This window comes from Mixophyes fleayi, chromosome 3, assembly GCF_038048845.1.
Source record: "Mixophyes fleayi isolate aMixFle1 chromosome 3, aMixFle1.hap1, whole genome shotgun sequence".
Taxonomy (NCBI): domain Eukaryota; kingdom Metazoa; phylum Chordata; class Amphibia; order Anura; family Limnodynastidae; genus Mixophyes; species Mixophyes fleayi.
Genome location: NC_134404.1, coordinates 288,764,274 through 288,782,333, shown reverse-complemented (window position 1 = coordinate 288,782,333; position 18,060 = coordinate 288,764,274). Strand labels below are relative to the sequence as shown.

The 18,060-nt window shown below is 41.8% G+C and overlaps 1 long non-coding RNA gene across 9 annotated transcripts in view; it reads left to right on the top strand.

Moving 5' to 3' along the window:
• Window positions 1-18,060, top strand: part of LOC142144649 (uncharacterized) — a 466,443-nt gene that overhangs the window by 3,516 nt on the left and 444,867 nt on the right. The window contains exon 1 of one of the 9 annotated variants that reach the window (XR_012689759.1): window positions 12,510-12,860. The exons of the other annotated variants lie outside the window; for them this stretch is intronic. This is a non-coding gene — a long non-coding RNA (uncharacterized LOC142144649). Of the gene's footprint in view, window positions 1-12,509; window positions 12,861-18,060 lie in introns of those variants that run through there. 9 annotated transcript variants of the gene reach the window in all.

Sequence of the window (18,060 nt, the reverse complement as noted above, 5' to 3'; positions counted from 1 at the left end):
GGCTGAATTGTAAAAGCGACAGAGCAATGACACAAATACACGGCAGCTCCTAGCACATCTAGGAAACATTGCCACACAGCATTGGTAGAAAAGAAAAATGGGGGCCCGCCCTCCCTCCCACCCTCCGTTATGTTAGATCTTAAAAAGGATACCAAAACTTGCGAGATTCGACGACGTAACAATGACGTTTTGCCTCGTTTTCAAATCCGAGGGTGCGCGACAGTAGCGAGCCGCTCGGCTCTGTACTCGGATCCTTTAAATTTGGGTATGTTCGGTTCTCGAGGAACTGAGCCTGAGCATCTCTAGTTTAAATGCTTCTGTTTAAACACATTAAATACATAATGGCATTTTATTTGGTATAACAGATGAACATGGAAAGCTAATTCAGTAATTACAATTAATGTATAGTAAAAAGCTGTTTGTACAGTTTTCTTTATGTTGGTTATCAGGACAACAACAGAGGCTCCAGCAATAGTCAGCCATCATGTGTCTGTTCCATCTGCATTGATACCTTTCCTTCATCACCTTTATATCTTGATGAAACCTCTCCCCTTGTTCCTCACTAAAATCACCAAGATTATCGTGAAATCTGTGTAAGTGCCTATGGAGAAAGTATACCTTCATGCTCATATTAGGACACACATTTTTAAAGTTTGTGACCATGTTTTGCACAAGTTCTTCATAATTGTCTGCTTTGTGGTTACCCAAGAAGTTCTTGACAACTGAGACATAACTGCATCGGGCAGAAGCTACAACACCATTCATAAGTTATGTGTCATTAGAATCCTTGATAAGATTACAAATTTGAGGGCCATCAAAGATTCCAGCATTTAGTTTCATACTGAGTCTAGGGAACAATCTACAAATGTATTTGAAGCAATTTGTCCAAGGCCTCAACAAATTGTTTCGTTAGTCCCAACTTGATATGGAGTTGTGGGAGAATTTTTTTTATTTCCTGTCAACCAAGGGCTCATTAATGATGTTTTCTACATCTACAGACGTGTGTTCTCTTGAAGGCCATGCCACATTTTTCCATTGATCTTGCTTCACCATACAATCCCACAAGCAGTTGAAACAAGGGTACTTTGTATATTCACTTGGCTGCCCAAGCAAGAAGTTTACCATCTTTAGATAATCACAAATAGACATAGGTGCTCATGATAGCAGAGCTTCTCTGCAAGACCATTTATCAGATTTTTCTTTAAGTTTTGTTGAGTGAGCAATTGGAAGCTGGGTACCAATGCATATCGGTTACCATGTGCAATAAAACATTTCATGCTTCTACTGGAACTGCCTATAAAAAGCCGCCAATCTCCTGGTCGATATTCCATTTCCATCTGAAGAAGTCCAGGGATGTTGTTACAGTATACAAGTTCTTCATATTGGCTGAAGTAAGGAAGAAGTCCTGCCTCTCTTGTCTGATAAGCTGCTATTTTAGTTTCTGTCTGCAGACAGTTAATTTCTTTTAGTCTGAATGGTAAAAGTTCAGATGCATGCTTTGACAGACTGAGATCCCCTATCAGATCATTGAGTTCTTCTTGGGAGAACTACTGAGGTGTTTAACTGCTTCCTTTATATTCACTTCCACTGCTATCACCTAAGTCCTGAACGCAAACCGCTCAACTGCCAACTGACTGCTGGTTGGGTGACCTATCGCTTATATACGGAGGGGACAATATTCCAGAATGAACACCTAGGGCTAGATTTACTAAGCTGCGGGTTTGAAAAAGTGGGGATGTTGCCTATAGCAACCAATCAGATTCTAGCTGTCATTTTGCAGAAGGTACTAAATAAATGAAAGCTAGAATCCGATTGGTTGCTATAGGCAACATCCCCACTTTTTCAAACCCGCAGCTTAGTAAATTTAGCCCCTAGAATATTCGCGTGTCTCACCTTCTAGAATGACTGTGTTATCTGTTTTTAAATATATATTTTCCAAGATGCTTGTGGAAACAGATAATTGATTGTAACTGTTATGAATTAAATGCTATTGATTTTTTTTTTTTACTTTTTTGGGTGATTTTCATATTTTCAGTGCTGTTGTCTGTTTTGTATTGGATTATCCTTTGAGGCTTGCAGTATCTCCATGATGAGATATACCATTTTGCTGTTCATCCAAATTTCAATTTATTTTTACATTTTTTTTGTGTGCCACTTAATATCTTTTCCAATTTAATATAATAATAGCTTAACATTTGAGCATAATTGATCAATAAAAGAGCCAGTGTTTGCATAGGCTCAGTTAGCTTTAGCATTGTGCATAAGCAGCTGCAAAGCTCTAATTTTTACTACGATCCCATATTTAAAGCTGGGTACACACTACTGAAAATTACTGCAGATGTGATTTCTGCAATGAATTTATACAACAACTGACAGTGCTGATGAGCATGTCAATTCATGTGTTCATACCCCTTCATGGTTTACCTTCACATCTTTGCTTTTAATCTCTCATAACCATCTGCTGAAGAGATCGTGACTCTGCACACTCTATATAGACATTGCCGACATTGTTCCATCATGTATAGTGATTTTTAATTAGTTTATATAATAAAATCAAATAATACGATGTACATTGGTGCAATGACACGTGATCGTGGGGAACGTACACACTAATACGATATCAGACCTAACAGTCGTTTAACATGAGATTGGAGCAATAATTGAAAAAATCTGTAGTGTGCACCCAGCTTAATTATATTATCTGATTCCCTAACCAGTCCAACATTTACATATGTCCTGTAAATACATGATGATTAATTATATTGTACAATGGTGGCCATGGAGTTGCTCAAGGAAGCGGTAGCCCATGTGACGCTGGATGGTCTAATGTCATACACAGAAATATAGGTCCAGAAAATAACAGTTTTTCTGAATGGCTGTTGACTATTGTTCTGGATGCTTATGTATGCTGATTTCATGGCTATTGAATGTATTACGTTATGGTTTGCTCTTGCATTTTCTTTTTATGTTTGACAATGGCACATTGCATTGTGTGAGCAGCCCTGGGATCTGGCTCTGCCGTTTACTCTGGACAGTGCAGGGGGAGCTCCAAGCTGTATGTCCAAGCATGAATTATTTAGCAATGTTTCGTCACTATTATAATATGATCTAATCTAATATGGTAATATCATACCTGTCTGTTATATTGATATAAGACGCCTTAGCAGGTGATCTCAGAAGTAAATATTGAACCTGCCTATGTTTACTTTTGAAATGGTGTAATTGTACATGGAATACGTTTCCCACATGATAAAGATGTAGACATATAAACAGGACAGTTTCCTTTTACCAGTAGAAGTCTTTAACTCACAATACTTTATATTATTTTTATTCTGACTACAAGTTTACGGGATTAGTGGGAATACGTTCCTGTAGCTGGTTTCCTATATTTGACACCAAAAAGGAAGTACGGGATAGGAACTGTAACAGTCACCATGACAGATAATCATGGGGCCTGGCGTGTTGCTTACTGGCATCTAATCACAACTAGTGCTTCTGTTATAATGCAGGCCTTGTGCAAGTCTGCCACCATGTCCTTCAGCAGTGATGTCATTCATCAGTGTCCTGAAAACCCTTAAAAGGTAATTCTACTCAGACATGATTTTGCCTTATTAAAATCATTATGTTCGGTACTGCAATTTATGGGAATAACTGATACTTCTTATATATATTATAGAGATAATCAAATATATACAATCTAAAAATAAACAATACATTATGTGTTTTAATTTAAAGGGATTTGTTTTTTTATTTACAGAGCATAACTGAGAAGAAATGGGTGTTAGTCTTGTAGATAACTGAGCTTCACGAATCAATACAAGTGTCTGACACACACTTCAGCTTTCACTACTGACCACAAAACATTTGCAGGGACTGAGAAATACATGCTTCACTGTGAGCATCCCACCGCCCCTGCTAAAGCAAACCCGCAAGACTAATTACTACAACACAGTACTATACAAGTACACAAAATGACTTTTTTGGTTTTTCAGTGAATTAGATCTTTGAAAATATTGTTGTTTTTTTTTGTAGTGAACAAAAAAAAGATTCCTAAAAGACAGTCTATGGTTTATGACAGTTATGACATTTTCCATAGAAAACAGCTGCCAAGGTTATGATATTGTTGCTGTATTTATGCATAGAGAATGTTAACTCTTGACAAGTACATTTTATGACCGCTTTTTAAGTTTATTAGTAGAGATATTGAAATAAAAAATAAATAAAAAACACTTTGCTGATTATAATTAATGAGCATTGGTTTTGGCACGGTGTCCACAGAAGAGATCATTCTGGTTAGAAGATTCCCAGGGTTCAGCATACTTATACAGGCTGCGTACCACACAGGAGTATTTAAATAAATCAGTGAATATATATGTGATGGGATGGGCTTACTCCGCCACCCTATTCATTTACCAGCTTTATTGGGTACCCGTTGGAGCCACTTGGCACCAAGTCATACATTGATTGTAGGTTAAACTTCATACCACAGTGATGCCACCAGCAGGTTTCACTAGTATCTGGAACTGCTTGTGCTTATTGCTAGTGTGTAGAGCGGTTTGTTACTCTGGCTAATGTCTCCTGACTGCTACTTTGGATCAGGACTACTGGATAGTGGTGAGAACCATAAGAGTGGATGGATCAGGACGCTGGGTAGTGGTGAGAACCATGAGAGTGGATGGATCAGGATGCTGGGTAGTGGTGAGAACCATGAGAGTGGATGGATCAGGATGCTGGGTAGTGGTGAGAACCATGAGAGTGGATGGATCAGGACGCTGAGTAGTGGTGAGAACCATAAGAGTGGATGGATCAGGACGCTGGGTAGTGGTGAGAACCATAAGAGTGGATGGATCAGGACGCTGGGTAGTGGTGAGAACCATAAGAGTGGATGGATCAGGATGCTGGGTAGTGGTGAGAACCATGAGAGTGGATGGATCAGGATGCTGGGTAGTGGTGAGAACCATGAGAGTGGATGGATCAGGACGCTGGGTAGTGGTGAGAACCATAAGAGTGGATGGATCAGGACGCTGGGTAGTGGTGAGAACCATAAGAGTGGATGGATCAGGATGCTGGGTAGTGGTGAGAACCATGAGAGTGGATGGATCAGGATGCTGGGTAGTGGTGAGAACCATGAGAGTGGATGGATCAGGACGCTGGGTAGTGGTGAGAACCATAAGAGTGGATGGATCAGGACGCTGGGTAGTGGTGAGAACCATAAGAGTGGATGGATCAGGACGCTGGGTAGTGGTGAGAACCATGAGAGTGGATGGATCAGGATGCTGGGTAGTGGTGAGAACCATGAGAGTGGATGGATCAGGATGCTGGGTAGTGGTGAGAACCATGAGAGTGGATGGATCAGGACGCTGAGTAAAGGTGAGAACCATAAGAGTGGATGGATCAGGACGCTGGGTAGTGGTGAGAACCATAAGAGTGGATGGATCAGGATGCTGGGTAGTGGTGAGAACCATGAGAGTGGATGGATCAGGATGCTGGGTAGTGGTGAGAACCATGAGAGTGGATGGATCAGGACGCTGGGTAGTGGTGAGAACCATAAGAGTGGATGGATCAGGACGCTGGGTAGTGGTGAGAACCATGAGAGTGGATGGATCAGGATGCTGGGTAGTGGTGAGAACCATAAGAGTGGATGGATCAGGACGCTGGGCTCAGAATGTTGGCAATGAATGGCATAATTCTGCTGGATCATCTTCGTTAGTACTGGATCACCATTATAAGTGACATGCCATTTAATGGAATACATTTTTAAACATCTATATTTCTACACAAGACTCTGCAGCACCAAAACTTAAGTTAACACTATTATTATGATTATTATTATTATTTTTTTTTTCATTAACATTGTCACGAACACCCTGCCTGCTTCAGATTCAGCAATCTGAAACAGCTGGCCGTGACTGCAGTCACCTTAGTCACTTATCATTGAATACACCTTTTCTGCCACCACAAATGATTTACTATGAAGTCCTTGCATTCACCAAAACCACTTATTAATATTTCACACTTAAATCATATACACATTTAGCATGAGCCTCACTTCACTTTGTAAATTCACAAAGAATCACAGAGAATATGCTAGATTAAATGTATTTAATCTGAAAAATGTTTTCAAGGCTTAAGTGCAAAATGGTTAATAACAAGACATACAAAATAGGTTGCACCAATAAGTTTCAGAAATAAAACAGGAAATAAAACCAGAGTCACTAATTTACTAGTTTAAGACTTGGCATGAGAGAAGTACAGTTTGGGGAAAAATGGCACATCCCAACCTAGACAGGTCTCCCCATAGAATGAACACACTTACAGGATGAGACAGCTGGTTTTTAACCTTCCTCGCACTGCTCCCACCCCCAGTGCAACTGGTTCCCAAAATTACACAGGGCTTTTAAAATTAGTTATTTATTTCCTAAGATATGTCTGGAATTTCAAAGGGCAGGACTTCTCACCTCTCTGTTTTGCCTGGCTGGCCAGGCTGTTTACACACCCTCTGTAAAGCCTCAGAGATGTTATCTGTCCATGGGCCTGTTTACTTTAAACAGACTTTTGTCACTTTCCCAGGTCAAACTAATGTCATTCAGCAAAACACACTGTGACATTATTTTGCAAGGTTATATATAACATACATATAGTCATACATGAATATGAAGGGGAAAAGCAACAATCAGTGATTAGGTGCAATACATATTCGACACTAACATCTATTAATATAGGGCATGCATACTCCACAGAGCTATACAATTTCCTGCAGCATGTGCGGATGGAAGGAAGAAGAACCCTGCCACAATATACAGCTATGAATAAAGAGAAAAGTATACAAGGAACAATATTGGAAACAGGATAGGGGCCAATGAACAAGGATCTCCAAATACTAAAAACTAAGTGAATGTCCTTTGGACATTCAATGGGTGGAAATACTTTATTCCTGTCCCAAAGCTAGAGTATGTATTAATGGTTTTATATCTGATAATTTGTTTTAGGACAAGGCTGTCCCTTACCTTCCACCCTCTTTGCTTTAGCCATTGAACCACTGGCATGTATCATTAGAGCACATCCTGATATCTGTGGGCTGACAATGGATAGTAGAGCAGACAAGATAGCCTTATATGCTGTTGACATGTTACTTTTCTTGTCTCATCCTCATAGCTCTCTCCCAATGCTTTTACAGGTAGTTATAACATTTGGTATATAATCAAGACCTCTAATTAATTGGGATAAGTCTTGTGTATCTCCGATTAAGGGAGCAACTGGTCTAGTTTTACAACCCCTTTGAAGTGGACTCCCATATTTAAATACTTAGGTGTAAAGATCTCCAATACTATGAATAACTATATTCAATATAATCTCCAGCCTCAAATTGAATATCTCAAAGGCCGAATTCATGCTTGAAAACAGTTCCCACTGACTATTATGGGTCGGGTTATTTTGGTAAAAATGATCCCCCAACCAAAGTTTCTATACATATTACAACAATCACCAATCTATATACCTCAATCTATATTTCGTACCGTTGACAGTTTTATTTCATTATTAATATGGACAGAAAGCTGAGATTGTGTCTAATTTACTACCTTGTGTAGATCCAGAAAATTGGGGGGAGTTGCCTTACCAAATAAGTGGCTTTATTATTTTGTATCTAAATTAGCACATATTAATACATGGCTACAATCCCGTGAATGTTCAGACCTTCATGATTTCCTGGTTTCAAAAATGAGATCTAAATACACCCGAACCCAATTTCTCCTAGCTGGTAAACAATCTATAAGTGACCCTCCTTTAATAACACAAGCTCTAAAGATTTGGCAGGCTTCAGTTACAATTATAAATAACTCTGGTTATGATCCTAAAACACCACTGTGGTATAATTCAAATTTTGTGAATTGGTAAAGATAGGGCAGTGGTTCCCAAACTTTTTCAGTTCGCGGCACGCTTAGAGTCTCCAAATTTTTCCAAGGCACCCCTCCAAAATAATTATTGAGCAGTCCTGTTTTAGAAGTAGTTGGGTCAAAAAAATGTAATAAGTATTTAGGTCAGGACAGAAATACTTATTTAGTTGTATGCAAAAATGCCCCCTCTGAATCTAGACACTCTGCCCTCAGGCACTCTGCCCCCTCTGCATCCAGACACACTGCCCCCTCTGCATCCAGACACACTGCCCCCTCTGCATCCAGACACACTGCCCCCTCTGCATCCAGACACACTGCCCCCTCTGCATCCAGACACACTGCCCCCTCTGCATCCAGTCTGCCCGCTGTCACACTCCGGCCCCTCTGTCTGCCCGCTGTCACACTCCGGCCCCTCTGTCTGCCCGCTGTCACACTCCGGCCCCTCTGTCTGCCCGCTGTCACACTCCGGCCCCTCTGTCTGCCCGCTGTCACACTCCGGCCCCTCTGTCTGCCCGCTGTCACACTCCGGCCCCTCTGTCTGCCCGCTGTCACACTCCGGCCCCTCTGTCTGCCCGCTGTCACACTCCGGCCCCTCTGTCTGCCCGCTGTCACACTCCGGCCCCTCTGTCTGCCCGCTGTCACACTCCGGCCCCTCTGTCTGCCCGCTGTCACACTCCGGCCCCTCTGTCTGCCCGCTGTCACACTCCTGCTCCGCTGTCTGCTCCGCTGTCTGCTCCGCTGTCTGCTCCGCTGTCTGCTCCGCTGTCTGCCCGCTGTCACACTCCTGCTCCGCTGTCTGCTCCGCTGTCTGCCCCGCTGTCACACTCCTGCCCCTCTGTCTGCCCCGCTGTCACACTCCTGCCCCTCTGTCTGCCCCGCTGTCACACTCCTGCTCCGCTGTCTGCCCGCTGTCACACTCCTGCTCCGCTGTCTGCCCGCTGTCACACTCCTGCTCCGCTGTCTGCCCGCTGTCACACTCCTGCCCCTCTGTCTGCCCCGCTGTCACACTCCTGCCCCTCTGTCTGCCCCGCTGTCACACTCCTGCCCCTCTGTCTGCCCCGCTGTCACACTCCTGCCCCTCTGTCTGCCCCGCTGTCACACTCCTGCCCCTCTGTCTGCCCCGCTGTCACACTCCTGCCCCTCTGTCTGCCCCGCTGTCACACTCCTGCCCCTCTGTCTGCCCCGCTGTCACACTCCTGCCCCTCTGTCTGCCCCGCTGTCACACTCCTGCCCCTCTGTCTGCCCCGCTGTCACACTCCTGCCCCTCTGTCTGCCCCGCTGTCACACTCCTGCCCCTCTGTCTGCCCGCTGTCACACTCCTGCCCCTCTGTCTGCTCCGCTGTCTGCCCGCTGTCACACTCCTGCCCCTCTGTCTGCCCGCTGTTACACTCCTGCCCCTCTGTCTGCCCGCTGTCGCACTCCTGCCCCTCTGTCTGCTCCGCTGTCAGCCCGCTGTCACACTCCTGCCCCTCTGTCTGCCCCACTGTCGCACTCCCTCTCACTCCTCTGCCGCGAGCCAGCCATAGAAAAAACCAAAGAGCACATAAACTTACCATTTCAGCGCGGCGCCGGGACCCAGCAGACTCCTCTCTCCCGCAGCTGTCACTGACGTCGATATTCAGTGACAGCTGCGGGAGAGAGGAGTCTGCTGGGTCCCGGCGCAGCGCTGATTGGTAAGTTTATGTGCTCTTTGGTTTTTCCTATGGCTGGCTCGCGGCACCCAATTACAGCGCCGCGGCGCACACTTTGGGAACCGCCCAGATAGGGGAAGACGAGACCTGGCGGTCATATGGCATACTTCACTTTGGACAATTAAATGAAGATGGGATATTCTTTTCTTTTGAGCAACTTCAGGGGTTGTACAAGCTGCCTAAAAGTAATTTCCTTAAATATTTACAACTTAGCCCGGATCTCCTTGAAAACCCCTTAAAAGTACAATTAGAAAAGCTAGATATAAAACGCCAAGTTTCGACTATATACTCTATTTTCTCGGAACATGGGAATGCAGATGGCCTACAGAGATTACAACACACATGGAAGCTGACTTAGAAAAAAATTAGTAATAAAACTTGGAGTAATATGCTGGAAAGTCCATATCAAATTACTGCTTTTGCCAGATATTGTCAAATTTAATTTTTCTTCCTGCAGAGCCTACCTCACTCCCCAATGACTCTCCAAATTTAGTGGAAGACACATAATTATTTGCCCCAAGTATGGAAGTATAGGAAGTAATAGGAGTATTTTTGGCATATGATATGGAGCTGCCCAGTGATATCCTCTCTCTGGCGAGTGGTGATAAATTGTGTATTACAGTTAGATTAGAATATCTTCTATTAATCCGAGGTTATGTTTATTTGGCCTGGGTTTGACTAAAAGCACACACAGACTAATTAAGCTACCGTACTTATCACTACCCTGTTTATGCTGGCAAAAGTCATCATTGCCCGGAAGTGGATGGCTTCAGAGAAACTTATTGTAAAAGAATAGATAGATCTCGTTAATGATACTGTAGGACACGAACGGTTTATGTATACCAGTCGTAATCTAACTACTGAATATGAAAAGATTCGGTACAGATGGAGGATTTCTCCTTATATTATGGGAGAATTACGGGAGGTAGATCTCTCTTAGTTACTATGCCCTGGACAGACGCTCAGCCGCTATTATTTTAATATTGGAACATTATGGGGCATATTCAATTGTCGGCGGGATTGCGGTAATACGGTAATTTACTCGCTGGATTTTTCTACTCGCTGGATTTCAGCTCGCGAAATCCAGCTACAAATAACCGTATTACCTGTAGTTGTTTTTCCGCCACGTGGAAAAACAACAATTGAATATGCCCCTATAGATCTAAATACTTATTTTAAAATAAATTTAGTGATAAGGCTTGTTGTTTACTGATTATTATAAATATTACATTCTATTTAACGAAATATATGGTATTAAGAACAACAATGTTAATGACTAAAGACACTTCAGATAAAAATTATGACATTTTATCTATTTTTACATAACATACTTAACTAAAATTGTTATATAATTTACAATATGCTTAAATGTTTGTGTATAATTGTATGACACCGTTGTTACCCCTACGTGGGTTTAATTTTAATTTATTATCGTTAGGATTTTAAAATAGGATGTATAACATTACAAAAATTTAATACAATTTTTTTCGGAGTAAATTACAAAAAAAAAAAAAACAATGTCCAAAGGGCAGGATCCATAACAGTCAAGAAGCTTTCAGGATACAAAGTCATCTCTGAGCCCGATGAATAAAGTATCCCCAAGGCACTGATCACTGAGAAGAGAGGGGATATATACAAGAGATCATGTACATTAATCACATTCACAAGACACTTCCAGCAGTCTGTCTCCACCTACAGACCAGATGGCAGACTGCAGGAACTGTACAATGAATGCTGGCACCCAGACACAGCCACATTAAGAAGGGATCCTGACAGGTTTCACAATACATTTAATTCAAACATATTATTAGTACCATATTGATAAGTTGTCGGTCCAGTTTTGTAGCGCCTATAAATAAACAAGATTCAAATTCTGCCTTATTTTGAATAAGAGATCAGTATACTTCCTCTTTATTATGAGTACTTTATTTGTAAACGATTGCAGTCATAATGGGGCTACTGTTTGATTCAGTTATTTTTAGGTGACATTTGAATTAACTCACTGCATCCAAAACAAAACAGAAATAAAAATACCTTTTCACACAGAAAAGATGATACATAAGACGATGGGTACAATATATCAACTACTAATGAGGCTGCTGTAGGAATCGGTATAAACACCAGAAACTCTAGTTGTTATTCTTTAATCCTTCCTAATCTTAAAACACTTGATAAGTACCATGAATTCTAGGAACAAGATTATTTATTATTGTTATTATATGTTTTTATATTTTTAGGGGCATATTCAATTAGCTTTTGGATTCGCGGTAACGCGCGTTGCCGCGAAAAGTGCGCGTTCTTGCGGGTATTACGGTACCGCATTAACGCGGATTTTCGTTCGCAACCCTATGGGCTGCAAACGAAAATCCACGTTATTGCGGTACCGTGTATTACGTTTCGCGGCTGTTCCGGCGCGTTACCGCGAATCCAAAAGCTAATTGAATATGCCCCTTAGTGTCTAATGGATAAGTGACTCTTTGGAATTATTATATGAGTACATCAGAAGAAGAAATATTTTTTTGCTATTGCATCTGAAAACACGGTCATATTTTTAGCGAAGATGCATAAACTCTCCTCACCATTTACCTTTCTATAAAATGGAGGAGCCTACCCAAGTACTTCTTGCTATTGCTGGGTACACACTACAGAATTGTCCGACCAATGTGTTATCTACAACGACTTTACCTACGACTGAATTTCCGATCGGTCGGTAGATTCTTGTGTGCACACTATACACATTTTAAACAATTTTTACGTCCGACCAGAGATTTTTGTCAGACATAATATCGTCTAAAAAGATTGTAATTCCATACACACTGAAACTGCCTCTCAGCAGCAATATTCCTAAAAAATTTAAATAAAGGGTTGAATATCGGTGGCAAAAACCCCCCACAAACTTATGTAACACCCCCTCTGGTGTTACTGTTCACACCTCTCACTGACTGAATGTGTAGAACATCACTAGGACCCAGAGGAGACACAGCAGGACTGTTGGGTAGCAGCATCAGGCTGGGATAAGGGGATCAAAACCTGTGTGGAGAGAGTCAGCCAGGGATCCAGGACAGAGGGGGAGGAGGCCCTGGGACCCCTCTTGTCACCAGGGGCCAAAGTACAACAACACTGACAGAATACCAGTGACATGGGGCAGGTTTCAGGGATAAATTACCTTAGAAAGTGACAGGATTATAGAAAGGAGAGGCAGCAAACATTGAGCAGAAGAGAGATATTACCCCCCCAGAGGACGGCAGAGAGATATTACCCCCGCAGACGAAGGGTGAGTGAACACTGCTATGAGAGAGAGATGAGGGTGATCTAGAGAGCCGCCATTTCGGATGTGACTGCTCCATTGATATTCTGTGCATGTAGCCGTTAAGAACTGTGCAGGAGGAGACAGGAGATGTATATAGGAACTGTACATATATATCACTCAACAGTTTAAGATTGTGCTGGAGTGAAGAAGGAATGTAAATAAAGAGTTTATTTTGCAATATAGAGATGGTCTGGCGCCCGCATTATTGAGACATCTGATTGCACTGCACCCCCAAGTTACATCACCTGTGTCCCAACAACTTCACAGAGACTCTGTAAAAAGAGGACCCTCTGGTCATGTACATCCACACCAGGAGCTTGCCAGGGCTGAGAAGGAGCTGCACTGCCTAACCTGTGCACCTCACACTACACACCGGGACAGGGGGTTACACTCAGATTCAGGAAAAGGAAATATGTCATCGCCATTCATTCTATAACACATCTTTGTGTATAGTGTACGTTCGTTTGCAACTGCACCTTTTACGATTAATTTTAATATAATGTGCACATATGAACAACAACAAGCTTGTGGTCTTTTGCTACTTGCTATGGCAAGAACACTGCGAGCACATACCCAGAGGGGAAAGAAGGAGAAAGAATCGGGTCTGTTGGACCAAAGAGTGGTTTCAGAGGAGAGACTCATTCTCTCACATGCCCCTGCTACAGAAGATACGGGACAACAACCCTAATGACTTCATTAATCCACATTCCAGGTGCTGCTCCAACTAGTCACCCCCCCCCCCTCCCCCTTCATCTAGAAGGAGGACATCCATTTAAGGAGACCCATATCTGCAAAGCAGAGACTTGTTGCTACCCTAAGATTTATGGCCACTGTCACACAAGCACTGTGGACAGCGTAGGTGTCTGCTCCTCCACCTGAAGGAAAGTCCTTAAATGTAGTGTTAGTATCTACACCTGTCGTGCATGAAAATCCTTAAAGTCAGGTCCTCCTGGATAGACATCCACACCATGTTTTTATGACTATTGGTAAGTCTGCTTCAAGCCACATTTTTACCAAATGGATCTTAGTGTGGCCGCAATGAGCCATGGAATAGACTCCATATTGCCCTTGCCTCTGATGAGCTTGTGGATAACTTTTGCTCTCTATAACTCCCTCCAGTTCCCTCACAAACAATGAGAACAGGTAACACCTGGGATAAGCCCATGCTCATAGCTAGTGTGTAACAAAACCAAAAAATTAAGTCTGTAATTGTTACCATTGGAATTGGGGGTGGAATACAAACCTTACATTTTAGACGCCAGTGACCCATATTATGCATTCATCTACTATGACTTAATGAAGCAGATTTTGGCAAGTTTATGGCTTTTCATCCCTGGGTGCAACAATGCTATTTAATGGTGTCTTAGTAAGCATTGTTGGGCACAAGGACAAGTAAGGAGTGGTTTGCATCTCCAGCTATAATTACAGATTGATTTTTCACCACCAGTATTATTGAGCATTTAATTCCAGCTTCAAAATATCCCAATTCTAAAGAAATTTTGACAGTTATAGCTACACTTATTTGCTACTTTGCCATATAATTTGATAGTATAAATAACATGACAGGCACTAAAGTTTTATATACAGCAGTACTGTGTTCACAAAGAAGGAATGTATTCTGGCCTAACCTAGGCAGTTGCCTGCCGGACATTGCATGCCTGACATTCCTCCCTTTACCCCATACAACAATAACAAGTGAAACAGTAAACAGGATTGCTGTGCCAATGGGCTGGACCAGAAGGCATTCCTATCATACATGTATTCCTCATACTCTGTTCCTAAGAAAGAGAGGTTAGAAAGCTGCACTCATTGTTACACCTAAATATATTTCTCACATGGCTTCGCCTGAACTTCAGCTTCCCAAATCACTATACCTGTGCTTCTAGTCATATTCTTTTCATCAGACTTGTTGGATTTAGAGGTGATGAATTGATAGAAACTGGATTGTGTGCTGAATGCTGGTAAATATACTCTAGAAGTAGAATATATTTCTAAAGCTGATTTTCTCCTCTTGGGCAGAATACAAAATGTAATATTGCTATCATAATACAAAATACTACCTCACTCTCTTTTATTTTATTTACATACCAAGCATATATTTGTACTGCTTCAAACAGTCCACAGCCCTCCTACAATCATTGAAAACCATTCAACTCTTCTGGTTTGTCACTGCCTGTTCTCTAAACCCCTTTATAGAGCACTATTCCATGGAATAAAACTTCAGCTATGCTTCCCCAATTCCATACAATTTCCCTGGCAGTTTTCTCGTGTTGCATTCTAAATAACCAGGGGAAAAACGCTTGTGTGAATGTGAAGGTGCCATCGGTGGAACTACCACCACTGCAGGGTGGTGAGGGGGCCCAACAACGGTGGTTCAGCCTCCCGAGGCCCCCCGCTCTGCTCTCAGAAAGGGCTCCTTCTCTGCTATGCTGATAACAGAGAAGATGGCCTAGAAGGCTGTAGCTGCGGTGCCAGACCCTCACCCAAATTATGTTATGGGGCCAGGTAACGCAGTGTTCTGACTCTTTTAATATTTAAATGATTGCATTATCAAAAAGTTCATTTTGATTACTACTGGTAAGAAAAGACAAGGACACATCTGTCATCACCTTGAAGTGAAAATACGTTACATAATGGCTCACAAATTTCCCGTCTCTCCCCCTAAAATGCCAGGTTGCTGCTCAATTGGATTTGTACTATCTGGTTGCAGTTCTGCATATATGAGCTATAAATTCTCAGACTTAAACTAAAAAAATGAAGCTGAATTTGAGAAAGGTGAACAGGTTTGATTTTGTTCAAGCCGCTGAGAACATGTCTGACTCTGTCCAAACATGTTCAGATTTATTCAAACATGCTTCAATGGCTACATCGTATAATATTTATATTGTGTTTCCATGCAAACTCCATGTACAGTAATGTTAGCTGTTTAAAAAAGTTTAAAAAGTTATCATAAAATGTAGAACATACTTGCCTACCTTTGGCAAGTAGTATCCGGGAGAGGGGCATGTGTAGAGGGCGGGAGGGGGCGGGGCATGTTGAATCGCGTTATTTTGGCCCTGTCCCCGCGTCAAATATGCTGTTTTGCCATGGGAGGCGGGGCCAAAATGACGTGATTCACCGCAAATCGCGTAATTTTAGCCCCACAATTGCGGGATGCAGGAGATTTGCCAGCTCTCCCGGGAGTCCCTGAGACCGACCCGAATTTTGGGAGTCTCCCGGACATTCCAGGAGAGTTGGCAAGTATGATGTAAAATATAATTGATCATGTTGAAGCTTGTTTGAGCTTGTTTAACTGGCTACATTATATACTATTTTTTAAAAGAAATTTCCATAAGAATGACGGCATGTCCAATAACTTGCTTCAATCTTTACATACTATAGTCTATTGTTCTGCTCGGAGTGTAAAAAGGTGAGCTCAAGAATGTTTCATACATAACGTTTTGCACACTATGGTCTTTAGTTTAAACCCTTGTTCTACATGCATTGACAATTTCAAGGATTTTTTTTTGTACTTCATTTAAGTAAATATGACTTCTTAAATGGTGTTACATGTTTTTAAAAATGTACTTTTATTATTCCTAGAAAATACAACATGTTAGTTGTAAGCAAAATTTCCCGTATTGGTTCAACCTACAACTTCAGTGGCTTACATTGAAAGCACTTACTGTACAAAAGTGTATTCAATTGTATTGGTATGGGCCTTTAAACCAATGTTCAGGCCAGTGGTCAAAATTGTTGTATCAATCATCCTGTACTGAACTATTGACTCCTTATATTTTTTTTTGGGGGGGGGGGGGGGGCAATAATGGTGAATCCTTTCTTTTCCCTGCAGCCATCAAGCCAATGGCAATATTTGTCATACAAAAATATTGTCTCGTTTTTTGTCTGCAGTTTCCCGATGATAGACCAGCTATGCATTCACAGTACACAAATCCAATACAAATCCAAATAGCCGTAGGTACCAACATTTTGATTTGAGTGGTACTCTGCAGAGTCCAATAGCATGGCAGCCAAGTCGACTCAACCGATGTTTATTGTACTGCGTGACAATGGACCCCTCAGTTTTCTTTTTTTCTTCACTATTCCACCTCTTTACTGTGGACATTCTCTCATTATCACAGAAGGAACTTTCTAGGCAGGCAACCTTATTGTCTACACATCTTTAAAGAATAAGATCACTGGGTAAATGTATTAACCTGTGATTCTAGCAAATGACCGATATTTGGCGACTTAAAATAAAAAATGGCAATTTAGTTAAAGGCCGTTTTAAATTTTGCCTGCAAAGTCGCCAAATATCGGTGTGGCTGGATCACTTATAAATAACTTATGGTATAAATTTATTTAAAGGAAATAGTGCGGGGTGCTTATTTATATAATTGCAAATGTACTTATTTTTGATATTGTGTGTATGTTGGTATAGGGAATGTCTTGTTTAGGGTTTTGTAACTTTCCTAGAGGGAATCGCCAATTAGGCATATGTGAGGAGTGAGTCTGTTTTGCTGATAGCAGGAAATGCTAAGTAAGTCTATTCAATGTGAGTGACCAACACTTGAACACAACAGGAAGCTAATAAGCAAACTGGGTAAAACAGACAAAGAGGTGAGAAGGCCCTGCTCGCAAGCTTACAATCTATGGGATAATGGGAGTTTGACAAATGAGGCTAAGGCTAGGTCTACATTTTGCATATCGGCCCAGCCAGGCTGTAAAGGTAAAAGTGACTCCTAAGCTAAATGATCCTGTCACACAACAAAGTTGGTCAGGAGGTAGTTGTCTTGTGTGAAATTGTGTAACGGGTAATAGGGTAAGGTTACGAGGTTAAGAGGGTGGTTAAGGAATATTATAAGCTTGTCTGAAGAGGTGGGTTTTCAGAGAACGCTTGAAAGTTTGTAGACCAGAGGAAGGTCTTATTGTGCGAGGGAGTGAATTCCATAGAGTGGGTGCAGCCCGAAAAAAGTCCTGTAACCGGGAATGGGAGGATGCAATGAAGGTGGATGAGAGACGCAGATCTTGTGCAGAATGGAGTTGCTCAGTTGGGAGTTATTTTGAGACTAGAGAGGAGATGTATGTTGGTGCAGCTTTGTTGATGGCCTTGTAGGTTAGTAAAAGTATTTTCTATTGGATTCCGTAGAAAACAGGCAGCCAGTGTAGAGACATACAGAGTGAT